Raw genomic sequence first — 24,536 nt, 5'->3', positions numbered from 1 at the left:
TCCGTACTGCGTTGGCACAGGCTATACGACATGACATACTGCGTCAGGGCTCGTTGCTGCTGCCACAGTCGCTGCAACATGTGCAGAGTGGAATTCCACCGCGTTGGCTCATCACTATCAACCTGTTAACTGTCATGGAGAAAGACCTCTGTATCAATGCAAGTCGATGACATGAGGGGTGCGAACGGCGGAAGTGAGCACACAGCTTCCGGACTTTCTGAAGCAGCTCATCCAGGCCGGGATAGTGGCGGAGAAATCGCTGTACCACCAGGTTGAGGACGTGAGCCATCCAAAGCACGTGTGTGGGTTCGCCTTGGCGTAGAGCCGCAAACAGGTTCGCACCGTTATCGTCCATGGCCTTCCCTGGCTCCAGGTTCAGCGGAGACGGCTATTGCTGAAACTGAGCCTGGAGAGCTGTCCACAACTCTTCAGCTGTATGACTGCGATCTTCAAGGCATATTAATTTGAAGACTGCCTGATTGCTGTGCTGCGCAGTATGGAGGTGGTGTGAATTTGCTCTGCACTGTTGGAACGCGTGTCTCGTTAAGGCAGAGGTTGATTGCCAAGTGAAGCACAGTGGATGGTCCATGCAATTTAGCAAATGGAGTTAGGGATTTAGTCAGGATTGATGGCTAATTATCTGCCTGTATTTTTCAGCATTAAGGACTCCATCATACAATTCCATCAGGGAGGCGTCTGATTGCCTCCAACATTATTCTGCAGCAGTAAAACGACCACAAATATACAGCCAATGTCATTAAGAACTGTAAATGGCAAAAAGAATAAAAAGGAGTCCTGGAAGTGATGATATGTCCCCACAGAGCCCTGATCTCAACATCAAGTTTGTCTGGGATTACATGAAGAGACAGAAGGTTTTGTGAAAGCCTACATAGGATCTGTGGTTAGATCTCCAAGATGTTCGGAACAATCTCCCTGTCGAGTTCCTTCAAAACTGTGTAAGTGCATCCAGAAGAATTGATGCTTTGATGATGTATTGTGTTCATTCACTTTGTATTTTGTTAATTGATAAAAATAGACACTTCTACATTTTAAACCCCAGGAGCAGTGGGTCCACACCCAGCCGTGTTACAGGAAGTTTCATCAGTTTTTATTTTAAGTACATTAAGACAACTTTTTCTGTTGAACAACTTCCTTTGTAGAGAAGCTGTCACTTGACATAAATGTGTAATTTTTTCCGTTCTCATGAATCTGCTTCATTTTGTTTTTCTTTCCTGTGCCCCTTCGTTTAGAAAATATGGCACTTTACGCCTTGTGTAAAGTAGTCTTTTTAGCCAACTCGGAGTGGTCTTTAACCCCTTACTGGCCAGCGGCATTAGCCCCGCCCATCGGTGACCTATCACGTGATCGCGGGTTACCGATGCGTGGGCATGGCAACCCGGGGTCTGCAGCAGACCCCTGTGGTTGTCATGTCTTGCTTGCTAGGAGCGCCACCTAGTGGTTGGCGCTCATAGCACATGAGCATTTCTGCTACATAGAGGCAATCTGCTCATCGCTTTTCTGATGCCGAGCCGATCAGGTAACTGCAGCTTCTGGTCTCCTGTGGAGACTATTGAAGAGGCAGAAAGTGGAAAAAAAATGTTTTTAAAAATATGAAAAAGGTAAAACAATATATAAAAGTTTAAATCGCCCCCTTTCGCCCCATTTTTGATTCAGATCTTTCTTTCACTCCTCACATCAAATCACTCGCTCGTTCATGTCATCTACACCTCAAAAACATCTCAAGAATCAGGACTTTTCTCACCTTTGACTCGGCAAAAACTCTTACTGTCGCTCTTATTCATTCTCGTCTTGACTATTGCAACGCTCTACTAATCGGTCTCCCTCTTACTAAACTCTCCCCTCTCCAATCCGTCCTGAACGCAGCAGCCAGGATCATATTCCTCGCCAACCGCTACTCAGATGCCTCTTCCCTGTGCCAGTCATTGCATTGGTTGCCCATCCAATATAGAGTTCGTTTTAAACTTATCACGCTTACCCACAAAGCGCTCCATGCTTCAGTACCCCCCTACATCTCCTCCCTTGTCTCAGTCTACCACCCTACACGTGCCCTCCGTTCTGCAAATGACTTGAAACTAAAATCCTCCATAATCCGAACTTCCCACTCCCGTCTCCAAGATTTCTCGCGTGCTGCGCCAATTCTCTGGAATGCACTACCCAGGACAGTTCGATTAATTCCCAATACCCACAGTTTCAAGCGAACCCTAAAAACACATTTCTTTAGACTGGCGTATCACCTAAACACACTCTGTCCATCCCAGCTTTCCCCCATATTAAAATCTTCTTCAACTTCGGGTTCAAACCAACCATGCACATAAAAGCCTCTGTCAGGACTGCACACATACTGGCTGGCGACCAGTCCATGTATTATTATTTATCCTATTCAGTATATCAAGGCTGCATTATAAAATATATGTACTTTTTACCTTTTGTGTCTCCCCCACTTCCTCATAGACTGTAAGCTCGCGAGCAGGGCCCTCACTCCGTTCGATATGAGATATGCTTATTCTGTATTGTCTGTATAAGTCCCCCCTAAAATTTGTAAAGTGCTGCGGAATATGTTGGCGCTATAAAAATAAATTATTATTATTATTATTATTATTCAAAATAAAATAATAATAAAGAAAAAACACATATTTGGTATTGCTGCGTTCAGAATTGCCCATTCTATCAATATAAAAAAAAGAATTAATCCGATCGGTAAACGGCGTAACGAGAAAATTCTAGACGCCAGAATTATGTTTTTTGGTCGTCACATTGAAATAAAATGAAATAACGGGCGATCAGCTCGACACGCAAAAAATAAGCCCTCACTTGGCCCCAGATCCCGAAAAATGGAGACTCTACGGGTCTCGGAAAATGGCGCCATTTTTAGCAAACTTTGGATTTTTTTTTCACCACTTAAATAAAAAAGAACCTATACATGTTTGGTGTCTACAAACTCGTAATGACCTGGAGAATCATAATTGCAGGTCAGTTATAGCATTCAGTGAACGTGGTAAAAAAAACAACAACCGTGGAATTGCATTTTTTGTTGCAATTTCACCGCGCTTGGAATTTTTTTCCCCGTTCTCCAGTACATGATATGGTAAAACCAGTGATGGCGTTTAAAAGTACAACTTGTCCCGCAAAAAATAAGCCCTCACATGGCAATATTGACCTAAAAATAAAAAGGCTATGGGTCTGGGAAGAAGGGGAGCAAGAAATGAAAATGCAAAAATGGAAAATGCTCCGGTGATTAAGGGGTTAAAAAGCCTCCCATGTAGAGGAGTTTTGTATCACTACCACTTAGCTAAAGGGAGAAGATTAATATATAAGTAAGAGGAGTGGAGTGGCCGATGGAAAAGGGAATAAAACCAATCCCAGATTCAGAAGAACAGCGGCATTTACACCAAATAAATGTTACAGATTTATGACAAGTGACAGATCCTATTTAATGTGATTGTTTCTGTGACAAAACAGACATTTTCTGATGTTCTATAACTCCTTTCCATATAAATGTATTGTGGGCTGTAGATGGCACCGTGTATGCTATCATTGTAATCTCCATTACTGGATAGAATTAGAGGAGAAAGACTAAGGCCAGAAGCTGTGACAAAAAATTATCAAAAGTGACTGCAGATTTTATTTGTATTTTTTTTAGGCAAAAGGAGTTAATAACAGCGACCACCTGACTGGGGTCTTACATCTTCAAGCAACTATTCCCAATCATCCGGGGAATCTACAAGAAGAAATGTCTTGTTTGCAGCCACTGATTTCTCTGCCTCCGTTCAGTCCACAGTTGTGGATTTGTCCGGCTGAATCTTCCATGAGGCTTTTCCTCCATCACTGACTGCGAGGATCCATCACATAACTGCCATAGATTCAGCTTATGTGCTCAGACATCACTGGGAGCCCCCCAGCAATGTATACATGACATTGCCAGAACAGACCACCCCACTGTATCCAGAGCTGATCCCTCCGTACTAGGACCCTGTAATAGAAGTGGACGGCCCCCACACACAGGGAGCAGCTGTGGACGTGGTCCTGTGCCGGCTTCATTAGGGCAAGGTATATAGAGGATCTCATCTGTACCGAGAAGCCGGACGAGCAGTCCTGCAGCAGAAGTGACCGAACACTGCGAGGGTCAGTACCTAGGACCACCTCTTGGGAGGAGGAGGATGTTTTAATGAAGTATAAAAACTTAGGACACTATAGTCCTGATTGATCAATGCAATTATGCCAGAATTCTGGTGTAAATCACTTTGAAAAGTCACAATTTTTGTGCATTGTTGAGTTGATCAAAAATGTTGTGACTTTTGGTGTTTTCACGTCAGTTTTGCCCAGCTTCACCAAAATGGGCAGAGTTGGGGCAAGATGGAAGTGTGGCACCACAGCTTGTCAAATTCATAGCGAACTGTGGCTTCCCTTACACCCGAAATCTTACTTCAGTCCGTGACTGGAGTAAGATTTGTGGCAAGGTGCACGCACCACTTGTCAGAAGCGCATAATTCATGCGCCACTTAATGAATCTGGACCGTCTGACTCCAGCACGCTCCCTCATCAAGAGCAGCTTGAATATGGCCAGTCTTAATGAATCCCTGTCCTAAGTGCTTTATTAGTTAAAGAATAACCGTTGTTTTAATTTTTGTTTTGTAAATTAATATTACACATGAAAATAAGTAATTTTATAATCTTATCAGAGAAGTCTTCTTTTTCCTGCTGGATTGATCTTTCAGTCTCAATTCGCGGTAACATCTGTAAAATCTGTATTCAGTGAAGACAAACTTTCCTATTAGTGAGATAGATGACAGTTAGTGCTATTAATACTCTTTAAAGAAGGAAGGGGAGGAGCTAGCGGAAGGCACAGACCTTCTGCTGCAAGTTCTCCTGAAACCACAGTTACTTCTCCATGGAAGATTGCAGCTGGTGTTTATACATAGAATCCTAGAACATTAGAATTGGAGGAACCTCCAGGGTCCTAGTGTCCAACCCCTGCTCAATGCAGGATTCACTAAACCATCTCAGACAAATGTCTGTCCAGCCTCTGTTTGAAGACTTCCATTGAAGGAGAATTCACCACCTCTCGTGGCAGCCTGTTCCATTGAGGAACGCACCAAATCTGCAGCGTGTGCACACAGCCTTGTTGTTCTTTTGGTCACAGGCAGGTCTTTGCACAGTCCTGAATGATAAGTACAGCACATACACGCTAAGGCTATGTGCCCACGTAGCAGATTTGATGCAGAGCGTTTTTGCCTCTCTCTGGCAGATTTACATGCAGATTTACATGCAGATTTACATGCATTTTTTCTACCAGAGAGAAGTGTTTTTTCAGCATTTTTTCAGCGTTTTTTCAAGCACTTTTCCAAGTGATTTTGAGCATAACTTGGAAAAGTGCTTGACAAGTTGGTCACACAATATAAATCCATACAACCGGCATGGATTTATATTGTGTGACCAACTTAGATGCTTTAAATGCTGCATCTATAGTAAAAAAAAAAAAAAGAATTAAAAAGTTAAAAAAAAAAAAAACCTGTATACTCACCTCTCCAGTCTCCTCCCGGCGGCGTTCTCTCTCTTCAGCGTCCCGCGGTATACTGGCAGGATCTGCGGTGACGTCATTTAGTCAGTTGATGGTCACGCGACCATCACCTGACCTCTGACGTCAGCGGTCACGTGACCATCAGCTGACTAGATGACCTCACCGCAAGACCTGCAAGTACACCGCTGGACGGCGAGGAGATAGGATCGCCGCCGGGAGCAGACCGGAGAGGTGAGTATACAGGGTTTTTTATTTTTAACTTATTTATTTCTTTTTTTCACCGCTTGGTAGCCGGGATGAAGAGGAGTTGTAGTCTCTTCTTCATCCTGGGTACCACACGCACCCCGATTACGCTGCAAATTCTCGGCCATTGAATTTAATTGAAACGCAGAAAAATCCACATATACCTGCGGGGTTGCTGCTTTTCAATGGCCGCGAATTTGCGGCGTAATCGCGGTAGAAATGGTCATGCTGCGTTTTGCAACGCAATGTGAATTCGGCGCGCTAATTAGCGCATCATGTGCACAGCACATCCCAATTCACATTGCTTTGCATGGCAGACGGTTTTACAAGCGTTTTCATGGGCACATAGCCTAAGAGCGGGGAGCGGCTCTAGTGTCACCTGCTGGGATGGCACAATCACTGTCACCAGGATACAGGGGACATTATCAGAAAGGAGATGACGTCTCTTCCCTCTCGCCTATCAGAGAATAAATTGCTGTATACGGGGGGCCTTATCCTCCTCTATTACACAGCACTCAGTTCCTAAAGGGAATGATTTGACCATAATACAATATATTTGAGTGGGGCCAGTGCTCCAGTTTTATGTTCATAATGTTGAATGGAGATTGATCAGTTCCAGTGTGTCTGAACAGGGTCCGAGCCCACATCTCCTGAGCTCAGGCTTTACACTGAGCATCGCTGTCACGGACGTCAGATTAGAAGGGCATGGAGCACGATGTGGATGGTTGCCTCCGTATCCGCCATTACCTGGACTGCTAGCTTTACCTGGACACTCTGGATCAGCTCCTCCGTCTTGTCGAGACCTCTAAGGGCCTGTTCACACAAGCAGATAAAATATCATTCTTTTCTCACTTGTCATCCATGTGCAGTCCAGATCTAATCTGGCTTTTTAACCCTTTACAGTTTCCAGGGCTACAGGATTGCAATGTATCTGTATAAAGCAGATTTTTTTCTGTACCCATAGACTTGAATGGGTGAATCTTGTCTGACGGATGAAACGAGGACATGCTGCCATTTTCTTTCTTTATTTTTTGCTCACACACAGATTCGATCAGTGACAAAAAAAAAAATTCCTCCTCTGCACTTTCCCATTGAATAGCATTGGTCTGAGTGCTGTCCATTTGTTCCACAGACAACTTTCCTACTGAAAATACATTCGTGTGAACGAGTCCTAAGAAAGACATTGTAATTGGTTATTAGATGTTGACTGAAGTTTGGCTCTGAAAATGCAGGGCTCTTAAAGACGTTCTCTAATACTTTAATGCAGATGATTTATGCATAAAATAGGTCGTCTATATCAGATCGTTGTAGGTCCGACTCTTGCCTCCCCACCAATAAGTTGTTTATAGCTCTGGCAACGGCCGGATGTAACTTGTGCACAGAGCGCACCCCAGTGGCCACTGCCTGGTGCTGCAGATCACCTCCGGTACTCCTCAATAGCTGGTCTGCACCCGGCAGCGGCCGCAGTGTACGGAGCAGTTTTGTTCCACTTTGAACATTGCCTGCATCTTGCCAGAGGTGATGGCGGCTGATCATCGGGGGGCCGATGGTTGGACCCCCACCTATCTTATATTAATGACCTATCCAGTGGAGTATAAAAGTGTTTGATAACTCCTTTTAAAATCTTGTTTCCATACCATTGTCTTATACAGCGTGTATCTGTGTTCTTGCTGTAACCAGATCGGCCTGACCTCTGATGGTTCTTCTAGGCCTCTATTACAGCTCTTACAGCCCCAGCATGCATCATTTGTGCTGGAGAGGAATATGAAGATGCAGGAGCAAATAGAAGAACAATTAGGAAAGCTTGGATTATTAGAAGAGCAAAAAATGCTCATAGTGGAGGTGAGCCTATTATTATTATTATTTTATTTTTTTTTAACTTTCATTTTTATATTTTTTTATTTTTAGGACATTTGTTTCCTCTCTTCAGGAAATAACAGTAGATAAGATTGATTAAAGCTTCTGGAAAGGTGTTCAATAACGTCTGATCAGGTGGCTGGTTTGTAATGGTTGTCCCATCTTACCAATCCCTCTCTCCTGCGGTGAATGTGACATTGTGGGATGAATATATATATATGTATATGTGTATGTGTGAAAAGTTATTTGCCCCTTCCTGATTTCTCATTCTTTTGCATGCTTGTCATACTTAAATATTTCAGATCTCAAAACAAATTTTAATATTAGACAAAGATAACACAAGTAAACACAAAATGCAGTTTTTAAATGAAGATCCTAATTATTAAGGGAAAAAGAAATCCAAACCTACAGGGCGCTGTGTGAAAAAGTGATTGCCCTCTAAACCTAATAACTGGTTGAAGCACCCTCAGCAACAACAACTACAATCAAGTGTTTGGGATAATTGGCAATGAGTCTTTTACAACACTCTGGAGGAATTTTTGCCCACTCATCTTTGCAAAATTGTTGTAATTTAGCCACATTGGAGGGTTTCCGAGCATGAGGTCAGGACTTTGACTAAACCACTGCAAAGTCTTAATTTTGTTTTCCTTAAGCCATTCAGAGGTGGACTTACTCCTGTGTTTTGGATCATTGTCCTGCTGCATAACCCAAGTGCACTTCAGCTTGAGGTCATGAACAGATGGCCGGACATTCTCTTTCAGGATTTTTTGGTTAACCAGCAGAATTCATGGTTCCATTTACCACAGCAAGTCTTCCAGGTCCTGAAGCAGCATAACAGTCCCAGACAATCACGCTACTGCCACCATATTTTACGGTTGGTATGATGTTCCTTTTTTGAAATGCAGTGTTACTTCTACGCCAGATGTAATGGGACATACACCTTCCAAAAAGTTCAACTTTTGTCTTGTCAGTCCACAGAGTATTCTCCCAAAAGTCTTGGCGATCATCAAGATGTTTTCTGCCAAAACTGACATGAGCCTTTGTTCTTATTGCTCAGCAGTGGTTTTCATCTTGGAACTCTGCTATGCGTGTCATTTTTGCCCAGTCTCTTTCTTATGGTGTAGTCATGAACACTGTCCTTAACTGAGGCAAGTGAGACCTGCAGTTCTCTGGATGTTGTTGTGGGGTCTTTTGTGACCTCTTGGATGAGTCGTTGCTGTGCTCTTGGGGTAATTTTGATCAGCCGGCCACGCCTAGGAAAGTTCACCATTGTTCCATATTTTCGCCTATTGTGGATAATGACTCCCACTGTGGTTCGCTGGAGTCCCAAATCTTTAGAAATGGCTTTAGAACTTTTTCCAGACTGATAGATCTCAATTACTTTGTTTCTCATTTGGTCCTGAATTTCTTTGGATCGCAGCATGATCTCTAGCTTTAGAGGATCTTTTGTTCTACTTCACTTTGTCAGGCATGTCCTATTTAAGTGATTTCTTGATTGAGAACACGTGTGGCAGTAAACAGGGCTGTGTGGGGCTACGGAAATTGAACTCAGCTTCCCAAAGATGTGACAAATCACAGTTAATTTATGTTTTAAGGAGGGAGGGGCATCACTTTTTTCACACAGGGCCCTGTAGGTTTGGGTTTCCTTTTCCCTTAATCATAAAAACCTTCCTTTTAAAAACTGCATTTTGTGTATACTTGTGCTATCTTTGTCTAATAGGAGTCTGCTGCTGACATTGGTATTGGGGTAATGTCCCCTAATTCTGTTAATATCCTCCATCCTGGTATGTATGGTCCCTCCTTCCTGGTATATGTGGCCCCCATCCCATCTTGGTATACGTGGCCCTCATCCCCATCCTGGAATGCATGGCACCCATTGATCCCCCATCCTGGTATTCATGGCACCCCTTTGATCTACCATCCTGGTATGCATGGCACCCCCTGATCCCCATCCTAGTTTTCATGGCACCCCTTGATCCCCCATCCTGGTATGCATGGCACCCCTTGATCCCCCATCCTGGTATGCATGGCATCCCTTGATCACCCATCCTGGTATGCATGACACCCCTTGATCCCCCATTCTGGTATGTATGGCACCCCTTGATCACACATCCTGGATATATACAGTAACAGACCAAAAGTTTGGACACACCTTCTCATTTAAAGATTTTTCTGTATTTTCAATGACTATGAAAATTGTACATTCACACTGAAGGCATCAAAACTATGAATTAACACATGTGGAATTATATACTTAACAAAAAAGTGTGAAACAACTGAAAATATGTCTTATATTATAGGTTCTTCAAAGTAGCCACCTTTTGCTTTGATGACTGCTTTGCACACTCTTGGCATTCTCTTGATGAGCTTCAAGAGGTAGTCACCGGAAATGGTTTTCACTTCACAGGTGTGCCCTGTCAGGTTTAATAAGTGGGATTTCTTGCCTTATAAATGGGGTTGGGACCATCAGTTGTGTTGTGCAGAAGTCTGGTGGATACACAGCTGATAGTCCTACTGAATAGAATTTGTACTATGGCAAGAAAAAAAGCAGAAAAACACGTCCCCAGCATGAGACACCCATTCAGGGCCAGCGTAAGGGCAGGCAGACTAGGCATCTGCCTGGGGCCTCCAGCCCGTGGCGTGCCGCTATAGGGCCCGTGAGTTCGTCCCCCCGCATCGCGCATTGAACTGTATCGGTAGCGGGGGAATGACTGTGCCTGCAGAGTGGAGCTGCTGAGACGCTCTGCAGAGCATGGAGCAGCTGGAGAACGAGGAGAGGTGAGTATTGTATGTATTTGTTTTTTATACGTGGTGACCATAATACTGCAGAACTGGGGGGCTGCATTATACTCTATGGTTGGAGCCGAATTATACTTTATCGAGGACTATGGGTTGCATTATATTATATGTACTATATGTTTGGCTGCATTATACTATAGGGAGGCTGCATTATACTCTATTAAGGACTGAGGAGAATGCATTATACTATATGAAGGACTATGGGGAGTGCATTATACACTATGAAGGACTATGGAGAGTGCATTATACTAAAGGGAGGGCTATGGGGAGTGCATTATACTATAGGGAGGGCTATGGGGCAGTGTATTATACTATATGGAGTGCTGTGGGGCAGTGTATTATACTATACACAGGGCTATGGGAAGTGTATTATACTATATGGAGGACTATGGGGAATGTATTATACTATATTGAGGAATATGGGCCACATCATACAATATGGAGGGCTGTGGGCCACATTATACTATATGGAGGACTATTGGGAGTGCATTATACTATATGGAGGACTATGGGCCGTATATTATACTATATGGAGGTCTTTGGGGAGTGCATTATACTATTTAGAGGGGGTATGGGGAGTGTATTATACTATATGGAGGACTATGAAGTGCATTTTACTATATGGAGGGCTATGGGGAGTGCATTATACTATATGGAGGGCTATGGGGAGTGCATTATACTATATGGAGGGCTATGGGTAGTGTATTATACTATATGGCGGACTATGAGGTTCATTATACTATATGGAGGACTATGAGGTGCATTATACTATGTGGAGGGCTACGGGGATTGTATTATACTATTTGGAGGAATATGGGTCACATTATACAATATGGAGCTCTGTGGGGCACATTATACAATATTGAAGACTTTGGGGAGTGCGTTATACTATAGGGAGTATATTATACTATATGGAGGGCTATGAGGTGCATTATACTATATGGAGGGCTATGAGGTGCATTATACTACACTGTGTTCCAAATTATTATGCAAATAATATTTTCTCAGATTTTCCCAAATTGCCTATATGAATGGCAGTCATTGTAATTTTCCAGTCAAATAACTATTAGAGTACAATTGAAAGGTTTTTGTACAATCTGCCTATGATAACAGTATATTTTTAAAAAAATAAAACACTCAAACTGCACTCGAAATGCATGTTCCAAATTATTATGCACAGCAGAGTTTTCAACCTTTTCATTTTAATAAAGAACAAAAAAATGGTCATTTTTGAAATTATAAGCATTAGCAGGTTATTACAAACTGAAATCAAACAGTTTTCAACTCAAAACTTTATTCTAGGTGATGTTACATTTGCACATAGGACCCCTTGCTCAAAAGGAGCTTCTGAACTCTCTCATTCATTGAATTTGTCAGGTTTTGGATGGTTTCTGCTTCAATTGTTTTGCATGAGGACAGAATACCCTCCCAGAACTATTGCTTAGATGTGAACTGCCTCCCGCCATCATAGACACTCCTTTTGATGATGCTCCAGAGGTTTTCAATGGGGTTGAGGTCAGGGGAGCATGGGGGCCACACCATAAGTTTGTCCCGTTTTATGCCCACAGCAGCCAGAGATGCAGATGTGTTATGTGCAGCATGAGACGGGGCATTATCATGCATGAAATGATCTCGATGGTCCAGATGGATGGAATGGAGGATGGCTGGTTGATGGACACCCCATGCAAACACGGCTACGGCGCCAACAAGGAGGAGACGGAGTAATGTTTTGTGCTGGAATCATGGGGAGAGAGATTGTCGGCCCTTTTAGGATCCCTGAAGGGGTAAAGATGAACTCCATAATGTATGTTGAGTTTCTCAAACAGTACTTCCTGCCATGGTTCAAGAAGAAGAACCGTGCATTCCGCAGCAAGATCATTTTCATGCATGATAATGCCCGTCTCATGCTGCACATAACACATCTGCATCTCTGGCTGCTGTGGGTATAAAACGGGACAAACTTATTCAATGAATGAGAGAGTTCAGAAGCTCCTTTCGAACAAGGGGTCCTATGTGTAAATATTACATCACCTAGAATAAAGTTTTGAGTTGAAAACTGTTTGAGTTCAGTTTGTAATAACCTGCTAATGCTTATAATTTCAAAAATGACCATTTTTTTGTTCTTTATTAAAATGAAAAGGTTGAAAACTCTGCTGTGCATAATAATTTGGAACATGCATTTTGAGTGCAGTTTGAGTGTTTTATTTTTTTCAAAATATACTGTTATCATAGGCAGTTTGTACAAAAACCTTTCAATTGTACTCTAATAGTTATTTGACTGGAAAATTACAATGACTGCAATTCATATAGGTAATTTGGGAAAATCTGAGAAAATATTATTTGCATAATAATTTGGAACACAGTGTATATGGAGGACTATGAGGTGCATTATACTATATGGAGAACTATGAGGTGCATTATACTATATAGAGAGCTATGGGGAGTGTATTATACTATTTGGAGGAATATGGGCCACATTATACAATATGGAGGGCTGTGGGGCACATTATACAATATGGAGGACTATGGGGAGTATATTATACTATATAGAGGGTTATGGGGAGTGCATTATACTATATGGAGGGCTATCGGGAGTGTATTATACTATTTGGAGGACTATGGGCCTCATTATACAATATGGGGGGCTGTGGGGCACATTATACAATATGGAGGGCTATGGGGAGTGCATTATACTATATGGAGGGCTATCGGGAGTGTATTATACTATATGGAGGACTATGGACCTCATTATACAATATGGGGGGCTGTGGGGCACATTATAAAATATGGAGGACTATGGCATGTATTATACTAAACACGCAAAATGCTGCCTATTCATCGAGTAATTGGATTGTTTATGCCAGAACAAAAATCCTTGTTCTCAGCAGCACATCGGCCGGTGTAACCTGCAGATGTGCTGCTGATAACATGATGCTGTATGGGGACAGATTGATCTATTAGTGATTGTTCTGTATCCATCATTCTTCCTCAGCTGGTGTAAAGAGGTCGGGAAACAAGCGTCGAACGGCTTCAGTATTGTGGATTGCGCTCGTTTAGCGGCCTGATCTCAGCACATGTAAATACAAGCTAAATGTTTGTGTGGTGCTGTATGTCAGCATTTGGGACCCCACTTTAAACTTTTCCCCAGGGCCCCACTTTATCTAAAATCGGCCCTGCACCCATTTAAATGGTTCCCGTCCGCTGCACAGACTGGGAGAGAGAGGGGAGACTATTTTTGGCTTATGTAGTGGCGCTCAGTTTTGTGGACATCGGAGGGAAAGTTTTCTTTTAATTTATGAAATTCAATTCATGTGCTAAATTTAAAAAAATAATATTAGTAACAATTCAACTTTATTTTAATCCTTAGGTTTAGGGTGAGGATCTTTTGGCAGAAAGAACAGAGGAAGGACAAACGGACACAAAAACCACTCAGACATTGGCCTCTTACATAATGCCGTCTGACGCCGAGTTCAGAGTCAAATGGTTTCAGAAAGCGACCACTTTCCTAATGAGCAGCGAGTAAAGATGATCAGCTCTCCGCCATCACTGACTGTCTGCCAACTGGAGCTTGTCCATCTCTAATCATTCCTGCTCAATGGGGGCCACAATATTTTTACTTCACAGTAATCCCTGACATCTTTTCGGAGTATATTGTATACATAGTGATCTTTATACGGCTGGAGCACTTAGCCAATCATATGGCATGCAGGTAGCGTTGTGCGAGATCCAGTATGCCGTCCTGCTTCTATCATTAGAGGGTCCTGCTAGAGAACAGCGGCCACACTATTATACTGTGTCCAGAGTTACAGGAGTCTGTCAGATGTGGACTGCTACGTTGCAAAAAATACTTAATAAGTTATTTTTTTTCAAACTGGATTGATATGCAAAATATTTTTAATAAAATCATTTTCTTATACTTGCAGGGTTTCTGTTTATTCAGTAATGTTGTAGCTGTTTTCTCTCACTCTGTGGATGATTGTAAATGAATACAGTTTCCTACATAATCATTGCAGCAGATCAGTTAAAAACGGGTGCCGTATGTGTTGTACCCAGGGCCGGCATCACCACCCGGGCAAGAGCCTGGGCCCTGAGCGAGCAGGGGGCCCACTCACCCTCTGGGACACCAGCGCGCTATGGGGCCCATGAGTCGGCGGGGCCTGATGCCAGCGAATGGGCACTTGCACTGGGCCTTCCCCAGTGCTTTAAACTGTTTGCAATACTTACCTCTCCCTGTTCCTCTGCTGCTCCTCTGTCTTCTGCGTCTTCTTACTCTGTGACATCTCAGGGCAGAGGGCGCGATGACGTCACTACAGAGCGCCCTCTGCTGAGCAGTCCCAGTGCAGAGAGTCGGAAGACGCTGATGAGACAGGCCTGCTTCCAGCAAGGAGCGGTGAGTATTTGATTTTTTTTTTATGTAAGGAGTATTATATGGAGCTCATTATGTATGGAGTATTATATGGGGCTCATTATATATTGAACAATATATGGGGCCCATTATGTATGGAGTATTATATAGGGCCCATTATCTATGGAGCATTATATGGGGCCTATTCTTTATGGAGCAATATATTGGGCCCACTATTTATGGAGCAATATAAAGGGCCCATACTGTGTGGAGCAATATATGGGGCCCATACTGTATGGAGCAATATTTGGGCTCCATTATTCTGTATGGAGCATTATATGGTACCCATTATGTATGGAGCAATATATGGGGCTCATTTTACTTTATGGAGCAATATATGGGGTCCATTATACTGAATGGAGCAATATATGGGGATCATACTGTATGGAGCATTATATGCGGTCCATTATTCTGTATGGAGCAATATATGGTGCCCATAGTACTGGATGCAGGACCATGTGCTGCCCATAATACTATATGGAGGACCATGTGGTGTCCATAATACTGTATGGAGGACCATGTGGTGTCCATAATACTGTATAGAGGACCATGTGGTGTCCATAATACTGTATGGAGGACCATGTGGTGTCCACAATACTGTATAGAGGACCATGTGGTGTCCATAATACTGTATGGAGGACCATGTGGTGCCCATAATACTGTGTGGAGGACCATGTGGTGCCCATAATACTGTATATGGAGGACCATGTGGTGCCCATAATACTGTATATGGAGGACCATGTGGTGCCCATAATACTGTATATGGAGGACCATGTGGTGCCCATAATACTGTATATGGAGGACCACGTGGTGCCCATAATACTGTATATGGAGGACCACGTGGTGCCCATAATACTGTATATGGAGGACTACGTGGGGCCCATAATACTGTATATGGAGGACTACGTGGGCCCATAATACTGTATAGAGGACTATATTGTCTGCACTGTGCGCTGGGAGGATTCGCCGGTTTCTGAGCTGTTGTAGACTTTACAATAGATATCACTCATGTAATGTGAGAAGTCAGTGAAATCTTTAGCATTGTACTATACCTATATTTCTGTGCATCATGAATCGTGGTAGGTGTGAAAGGGGCCCACTGAGACTTTTGCCCGGGGCCCATGAAATCCTGGAGCCGGCCCTGGTTGTGGCATCTATTTCTTTTTGTACTGTATGCATGAGTTTTAATGGCGAATTTCTTTCAAAAAACAGTGGGATAAACAGTCATCTGAACTTGTCCCTTAACTTACATTGGTCTGTGAGGTGATCTGAAAGAAGAAAATCCAATGCTGACTTCTAGAACATTTGGGGTAACTTTCCCGCATTGGTCTCTACATAATCTGTGAATTCAGGGAACTGCTAGATCTGCAGCAGATAAGAGGGATTATATCAAAATGCTATCATGCAGACCAGCAAGTGACACATCGCTGAGATAAGGTCCTCTGCCCCGACTTGTTGCTTTTAGATTACATAGCAAAAACCTGATGACAGTTTCCCTGTAATAAAATATCAGAGCTTCTCACATGGGAAATACAGCGGGTGGCAGATACTGGCCTGGAATCCTGCAAATACACAGTACTGCCGTCGCCTATACAGTGCATTGTGAAAGGATTTGGCCCCCTTAAACTTTTCTACCTTTTGCCACATTTCTGGCTTCAAACATCTACTATATAATTGTCTTATCCCGTCTGTCTGTCTGTCTGTCTGTCTGTCCGTCCTGGAAATCCCGCGTCGCTCATTGGTCCGGCAGCGGCCAATCAGCGCCGCGGGATTTCTGAAAAAAGATGGCGGCCGTTAGCGGCTCATCTGGCAGACGGAGGTCAGCGGCGATGCAGCGGGGAGATGAGCGGCGCTAGCAGCACAACTACCCCGACCGGCGCCGCTGACCTCCATGCGGCTAACGTCGGAAGATCAGCGGCTCGGCCCGCTGATCTCCCGACAGCAAGTGTGAACGGAGGACCGAGGAGCGGCGCCGCCGGTCGGGATGCTTCTGCTGCGAGCAGCCGCTCATCTCCCGGCTTCTCGCAGCAGAAGGAGCCGCACAAGCAGCGCCGCTCCCGGGCCTACACTAATACGACGCTGATTGGTCGCGGTGGCCGGCCGCGACCAATCAGCGAGATGGGCGGCAAATTTAAACGCCGCTGTGCTGATTGTTCGCAGTCGGCCACCGCGACCAATCAGCGAGATGGGCTGCAAATTTAAACGCCGCTCTGCTGATTGGTCGCGGTGGCCGACCGCGACCAATCAGCGAGATGGGTGGCAAATTTAAACGCCGCTCTGCTGATTGATCGCGGCCGGCCACCGCGACCAATGAGCGAGATGGGCGGCAAATTTAAACGCCGCTGTGCTGATTAATCGCAGCCGGCCACCGCGACCAATCAGCGATATCGGCGGCAAATTTAAACGCCGCTCTGCTCATTGGTCGCGGTGGCCGGCCGCGACCAATCAGCGAGATGGGCGGCAAATGTAAACACCGCTGTGCTGATTCGTCGTGGCCGACAGCCGCGACCAATCAGCGAGATTGGCGCCAAACTTAAACAACGCTCTGCGGATTGGTCGCGGCCGCCGGCGACTGCTACCAATCAGCGATTTTGGCGCCAAATTTAAACACCGCTCTGCTCATTGGTCCCGGCCGCCGGCCGGCCAAGACCAATCAGCGAGATTGCCGGAAAATTTAAACAACGCTCTGCTGATTGGTCTATTTTATCGCCAAATTTAAACAAGCTCTCCCGTCCTCACTAACACAGTTCGCTGATTGGTCGCGGCCGCCACCCATGACCAATCACCGATATTGCCGCCAAATTTAAACACCGTTTTGCTGATTAGTCGCGGTTGCCGGCCGCGACCAATCAGCGATTTTGGCGCCAAATTTAAACAACGTTCTGCTGATTGCGCCCGGTCGGCCGCATACATATTCTAGAATACCCGATGCGTTAGAATCGGGCCACCATCTAGTAAAGATATAAAATTCTATTTTTCTGGGGAAGAATCAACAACAAGTGGGACACAATCGTGAAGTGGAACGAAATTTATTTGCTATTTTAAACTTTTTTAACAAATTGAAAAGTGGGGCGTGCAATATTGTTCGGCCCCCTTGAGTTAATACTTTTATAGTGCCACCTTTTGCTGCGATTTCAGCTGCAAGTCGCTTGGGGTATGTCTCTATCAGTTTTGCACATCGAGAGGCTGAAATTCTTGCCCATTCTTCCTTGCAAAACAGCTCGAGCTCATTGAGGTTGGATGGAGGGCGTTTGTGAACAGCAGTTTTCAGCTCTTTCCACTGATTCTCGATTGGATTCAGGTCTGGACTTTGACTTGGCCATTCTAACACCTGGATACGTTTATTTTCTAACCATTCCATTGTAGAGTTTGCTTTATGTTTGGGATCATTGTCTTGTTGGAAGATAAATCTTCTTCCCAGTCTCAGGTCTTTTGCAGACTCCAACAGGTTTTCTTCCAGAATGGTCCTGTATTTGGCTCCATCCATCTTCCCATCAATTTTAACCATCTTCTCTGTCCCTGCTGAAGATAAGCAGGCCCAAACCATGATGCTGCCACCACCATGTTCGACAGTGGGGATGGTGTTTTGAGGGTGATGAGCTGTGTTGCTTTTACGCCAAACAGATCATTTTGCATTGTGACCAAAAAGTTCGATTTTGGTTTAATCTGACCAGAGCACCTTATTCTACATGTTTGGTGTGTCTCCCAGGTGGCTTGTGGCAAACTTCAAACGAGACTGTTTATGGATATCTTTGAGAAATGGCTTTCTTCTTGCCATTCTTCCATAAAGCCCAGATTTGTGCAGTGTACAACTGATTGTTGTCCTATGGACAGACTATCCCACCTCAGCTCTAGATCTCTGCAGTTCATCCAGAGTGATCATGGGCCTTTTGGCTGCATCTCTGATCAGTCTTCTCCTTGTTCGAGATGAAAGTTTAGAGCAGTGTTTCCCATACTCCAGTCCTCACAGACCCCACAGGTCATGTTTTCAGGATTTCCATAGTATTGCACAGGTGAGAGAATTCCTGATGCCTTGATGATACTTCCATCACCTATGCAATACTAAGGGAATACTGAAAACATGACCTGTGGGGGTCCGTGAGGACTGGAGTTTGGGAAAAACTGGTTTAGAGGGACGGCCGGGTCTTGGTAGATTTGCATTGGTCTGATACTCCTTCCATTTCAATATTATCGCTTGCACAGTGCTCCTTGAGATGTTTAAAACTTGGGAAATCTTTTTGTATCCAAATCCGGCTTTGAACTTCGCCACAACAGTATCTCAGACCTGCCTGGTGTGTTCCTTGGTCTTCATGATGCTCTCTGCACTTGAAACAGAACCCTGAGACTATCACACAGCAGGTGCATTTATACAGAGACTTGATTACACACAGGTGGATTCTCGTTATCGTTACCAGTCATTTAGGACAACATTGGATCATTCAGAGATCCTCACTGAACTTCTGGAGTGAGTTTGCTGAACTGAAAGTAAAGGGGCCGAATAATATTGCTCGTCCCACTTTTCATTTCTTATTTTTTTTAAAAAGTTTAAAATATCCAATAGATTTCATTCCCACTTGTTGATTCTTCCCAAAAAAATTTGAATTTTATATCTTTATGTTTGAAGCCAGAAATGTGGCAAAAGGTAGAAAAGTTCAAGGGGGCCAAATCCTTTCACAATGCGCTGTATGTACCACTCGCCGACCTCCCTCTGTGAGAAGCTGATGGTTATTAATTATGGAATACAATGTTTTATTATAGCGGTGAGCAGAGTCGGACTGGGGTGCCCAGGGCCCACCAGGGGAACTGACTCTAGGGGCCCACACTACAGCCCACCATAAACGGTTTTATTACTTGTTATGCTTTTCTATAATGCACTATAGTTACATGATTGGCCACGCTGTGAAGCACTGAGCGGCAGGACTTTGTTCGAACAGTCATTCCGTACTGCCAGAGTCCCTTTAATGGTAACTTGTCACCTTGAAAAACGCTATTTATCTGCAGATATAGGGGTAATCTGCAGGTAAATAGGGTTTAAAGCCTGGTTAGACAGCTTAATGGAAAAGCGTTGGCTACACAGAGAAAATTACGTTTTATTCTCCCTGCCGCAACTCGCTTCCTGTTATAAGGTCGGTGCAAGGAGGGAGACATTACAGTCACCGCGAACTACAAAGTGAGGGTGCTGCAATAACGTCCGACACCTTGATTGTGACACTTCCATGGAGCCCAGCCTCAGGCTGAGCTTCATTGAACGACTAACATGGCAGCAGCATCTGGCAACTAGTGCTGAGCGAGCATGGTCAGATAAGGTGTGATCCCAGCATGCTCGGGTGTTATCCAGGTATCTTGTAATGTTCTGCTGATATGCTCGAGTCCCCAGGGTAGCATGTTTTGCAGGCAGACGCAACACATGCAGGAATTGCCTGTTTGTTAGGTAATCACTGCATGTGTTGCTTCTGTCTACCGCCGCAAAACATGTTACCGCAGGGACTCGAGCATATTAGCAGAGCACTACAAGATACTCAGATAACACCCGAACATGCTGAGATAACACCTTGTCCGACCACGCTCACTCAGCACTACTGGCAACCCACCAGCAACCTGCAACTGCGTCACAGGGGGCTGAAGGGAGCAGGTGACTGCATGCACCGGCCATCGTGCTATCTAAATGCCGCTGTCAGTGATTGACAAGGGCACTTAAATACTCAGAACAGCAGCAATCAAGGCGAACTCTGATCACTGCTGTTACAGGCAGACGCCGGCTATGTAACACAGCCGACATCCGCCTGGTATGGAGCAGGCTCAGCTCCTGAACCCGCTCCATACAAGTACAACCCTATGGTTATGACAAGGTTAGCAAATTTCACTTGTCTGTTCCTAAATGTGGAAAGACAAATGGAATTCCCTAACACATGTGAGCAAGTCCTAATAGATTTAGTAAAGGTGCCCCAAGCATATGAATGTTATTACACACCACAATGGACTCTTACATACACGCATCTTACAAAAATACAAATTATTCCAGATACGTAGACACATACAAACACACAGACGCGCACAAACACATTAGTACAAGAATACATCATCTGAACCACCATCATTTGTAATGTCAGGTCAGCCCCATATATCTTTGTATCGCATAAACCTACAACTCCCAGTATGTAATTAACAATAGAGATACTGGGAGTTGTTATCAGTCATCATCAGACTGTGGACCATACAGGAACCACAGTACTGATGAGACACAGGCAGGATCACAAATGAACATTTACATCCAGGTATCTTACCTCTTGTCCAGTCTCCATGATGACTTTTCTCATCCACAGCTCGTCTCTGCAGACTTCCATCTTCTCCGGTCTTCTGCAGCACATCCCGACACGATGCCCTTAAAGATAGCAGTGTCATTATAATGCTCCCGAATAAAAATATCTACACTGAGCCCCTGAATAAACCTAACTCTTACAATGCTCCCTGCACAAAACATGACATACACTCTACCCCTCTTATGGTACCTGCTCTCCACACTGCCCCCTCCTTACCATACTGGGCCCCCTCTTCACATTGTCCTCTCACACGGTGTCCCCCCTATACTGCCCAGTCTCTATACTGTGCCCCTTCATCACACTCCCCCCTCCTCAGCATACTGTTCCCTCCTTGCTGTGCCCTCACACTGTTCCCCCCATACTGCCGCATCTCTATACCTTCCCCCACACTACCTAGTCTCTGTGCTGTGTCACCTCACACTTTTCTCCCTCCATACTGTCTCCTCACACTATTCCCCCACTCTCCATACTGTCTTATACATCCCTTCCCCATTCTGTTCCCGCACCCATTCCCACCCCTCCCCTAGTTCACCATACTGTTTCTTCACACATCTCCCCATTCTGTCTCCTAGAATTTCTCTCCCATCTCTCTCCAAATATAATAAATCTTCGGAAGAGCACACAGACATGCAGAAGCACGCTTACACACACGAAAACAAGCGCACACGGACACATACTAAGGGCTCTTTCACACGTCAGTACATGCGGTGACCGTTTCCACACGTACCAGAGACACTGACACACGTAGACCCATTCACATGAATGCGTATGTGCACATGTCAGTGTGTTTCCACTTTACACAGACCATGTGGTGTCCGTGGGCAAAACACGCTGACATGTCTGTTTTTTACCTGATGTCCAGACCGCAAAATGTCCCGCACACTGATGACAGTTAGCACCCGGTGCTTGGGAAGAGCGCTGAGCGCTGCCCTCATCATAGATCCCTGCCGGCTCTGCGATCAGCACCCCAGGGTCAATGATGAGAGTAATAGTCTATACCCGCTGTGTCCAACTGTAAAAAGAGTAAAATAAAAAAATCCTTATACTAACCTCTACTAAGTGTCACCCGCTGTAATCCGTGCGAGCGCTCACGCCGAGGAGAATGTCTCCTGCAGCGAGTGGGCTCCGGAGCTGCGCTCAACAAGCGGTGCCCTGTGATTCACTAAGCGCAGCTCTGGAGCAAGCTCGCTGCAGAAGTCATTCTCCTTGGCGTGAGCGCTCGCACGGATTACAGCAGGTGACACTTAGGAGAGGTGAGTATAAGGATTTTTTTATTTTATTCTTATTTTTACAGTTGGACACGGACACAGTGGGAGTAGACTACTACTCTCATCATTGACCCCGCTGCTGCTGATCACAGCGCCTGCAGGGATCTATGATGAGGGCAGCGCTCAGCACCCGGCTCTTGGGAACAGCGCTAACTGTACACTGATTCCCAAGCGCCAGTATGTGTCACTTGGATGACACACAGGTGGACACGGATATCTCCAGTCCCGTAAATATCAGGACATGTGAAAGAGCCCTAATATACACACGCAGATACACATACTCACAGAAATGGGGACAAGTACACACACAGGCAAGCACACACAGAAATGCACAGACACACTCAGACAATCACACACAAAAATGCAGACACGCAGGGAAGCACACACACACGTGTGAAGACACATATACACACAGGCATACACAATGTACACATACAGGCATATACACACATACGCACACGCACACAGGCATATACACACACACACACACATACAGGCATATATACACACAGGCATATACACACACACACGCACGCACAGGCATATACACAAACGCACAGGCATATACACACACTGTACACACACACAGGCATATACACACACTGTACACACACACAGGCATATACACACACTGTACACACACACAGGCATATACACACAGGCATATACACACACTGTACACACACAGGCATATACACACACACAAGCATATACGCACACTGTACACACACAGGCATATACACAAACGCACAGGCATATACACACAATGTACACACACACAGGCATATACACACACTGTACACACACAGGCATATACACACACTGTACACACAGAGGCATATACACACACTGTACACACACACTGTACACACACAGGCATATACACACACTGTACACACACAGGCATATACACACAGGCATATACACACACTGTACACACACAGGCATATACACACAAGCATATACACACACTGTACACACACACAGGCATATACACACACTGTACACACACACAGGCATATACACACACAGGCATATACACACACTGTACACACAGGCATATACACACTGTACACACACAGGCATATACACACACTGTACACACACAGGCATATACACACACAGGCATATACACACACTGTACACACACACAGGCATATACACACACAGGCATATACACACTGTACACACACAGGCATATACACACACTGTACACACACACTGTACACACACAGGCATATACACACACTGTACACACAGGCATATACACACACTGTACACACGCAGGCATATACACACACAGGCATATACACACACTGTACACACACACATGCAGGCAGCATATACATAAAAATCCATACAAACACACAAATATTACAGTACCTTGGCTTGTCTCCAGCCCATACAGTGTACAGACGCGCCCCTAATGCGGGAGACTGCAGTGCAGGGCGCGCTGTGACGTCACTTTTAGCAGACGTACGGCCCTGTCTGCTGAGTGTGACGCTGCAGTGCAGCCCCTGCCCTGCTCTCCTGCTCCCAGGCCCCTCCCGCTACTGTACTGGGCATCGCGTCGGTGAAAGTGCTTGCGTGCGCCCTTAAAGGGTCCACGACCACTTTTTTTTTTTTTTTTTTTTTATTCTCCTGTTCCCTCTGCAAGGGGCCCGGGGCCCACCGGGAAATTTCCCGGCGCCCCGCCAGGCCAGACCGAGCCTGACTACAATGATAAATAAGTGCTACAGCTCATAAGTCTAATAGATGAGATACAAGGGCGGCAGTAGAAGCATTTACCTCACTGCCCACTAATGAATGAAACCAAATATTGCCGAATAAGGCTCATTTGGATATGAAAAGATATCTATTGTGATCCAAATAGTTTTCTATATATAGAGACTGGAGAGACGGCTGAACACCGGGATGACCAGTGTAGTTGTACATAGAAGCAGTTTTCTCTTGCTACGTATAGCATAATCCCTTTTATCCAATTTCCTGATAAATAAGCCCTCATAATAAAGTGAATAGTGTATACCGAGTAGGATTATATTGAGGACTCACTATTGGTGGTGATTTATTCTGAAGAATAATATATTAGACAAATAAGCCCTCGA

The 24,536-nt window shown here is 44.6% G+C and overlaps 1 long non-coding RNA gene across 4 annotated transcripts in view; it reads right to left on the bottom strand.

Annotated features, from left to right (window-relative positions):
* The window catches only part of LOC141213275 (uncharacterized), a 418,496-nt gene extending 394,516 nt beyond the window's left edge, over window positions 1–23,980 (bottom strand). For 3 of the 4 annotated variants that reach the window (XR_012282790.1, XR_012282789.1, XR_012282787.1), the window contains exons 1-2: window positions 23,815–23,980; window positions 21,128–21,225 (exon numbers count right to left, since the gene is read on the bottom strand). This is a non-coding gene — a long non-coding RNA (uncharacterized lncRNA). Of the gene's footprint in view, window positions 1–6,539; window positions 6,954–21,127; window positions 21,226–23,814 lie in introns of those variants that run through there. The other variant, XR_012282788.1, reaches the window with a different exon arrangement.
* Between the last annotated feature and the right edge of the window lie 556 nt (window positions 23,981–24,536).

This window comes from Phyllobates terribilis, unplaced genomic scaffold, assembly GCF_046119375.1.
Source record: "Phyllobates terribilis strain yellow unplaced genomic scaffold, ASM4611937v1 Scaffold_191__1_contigs__length_3620865, whole genome shotgun sequence".
NCBI classification, from domain to species: domain Eukaryota; kingdom Metazoa; phylum Chordata; class Amphibia; order Anura; family Dendrobatidae; genus Phyllobates; species Phyllobates terribilis.
The sequence above is the reverse complement of the archived record's forward strand: the minus strand, read 5'-3'. Positions and strand labels throughout refer to the sequence as shown.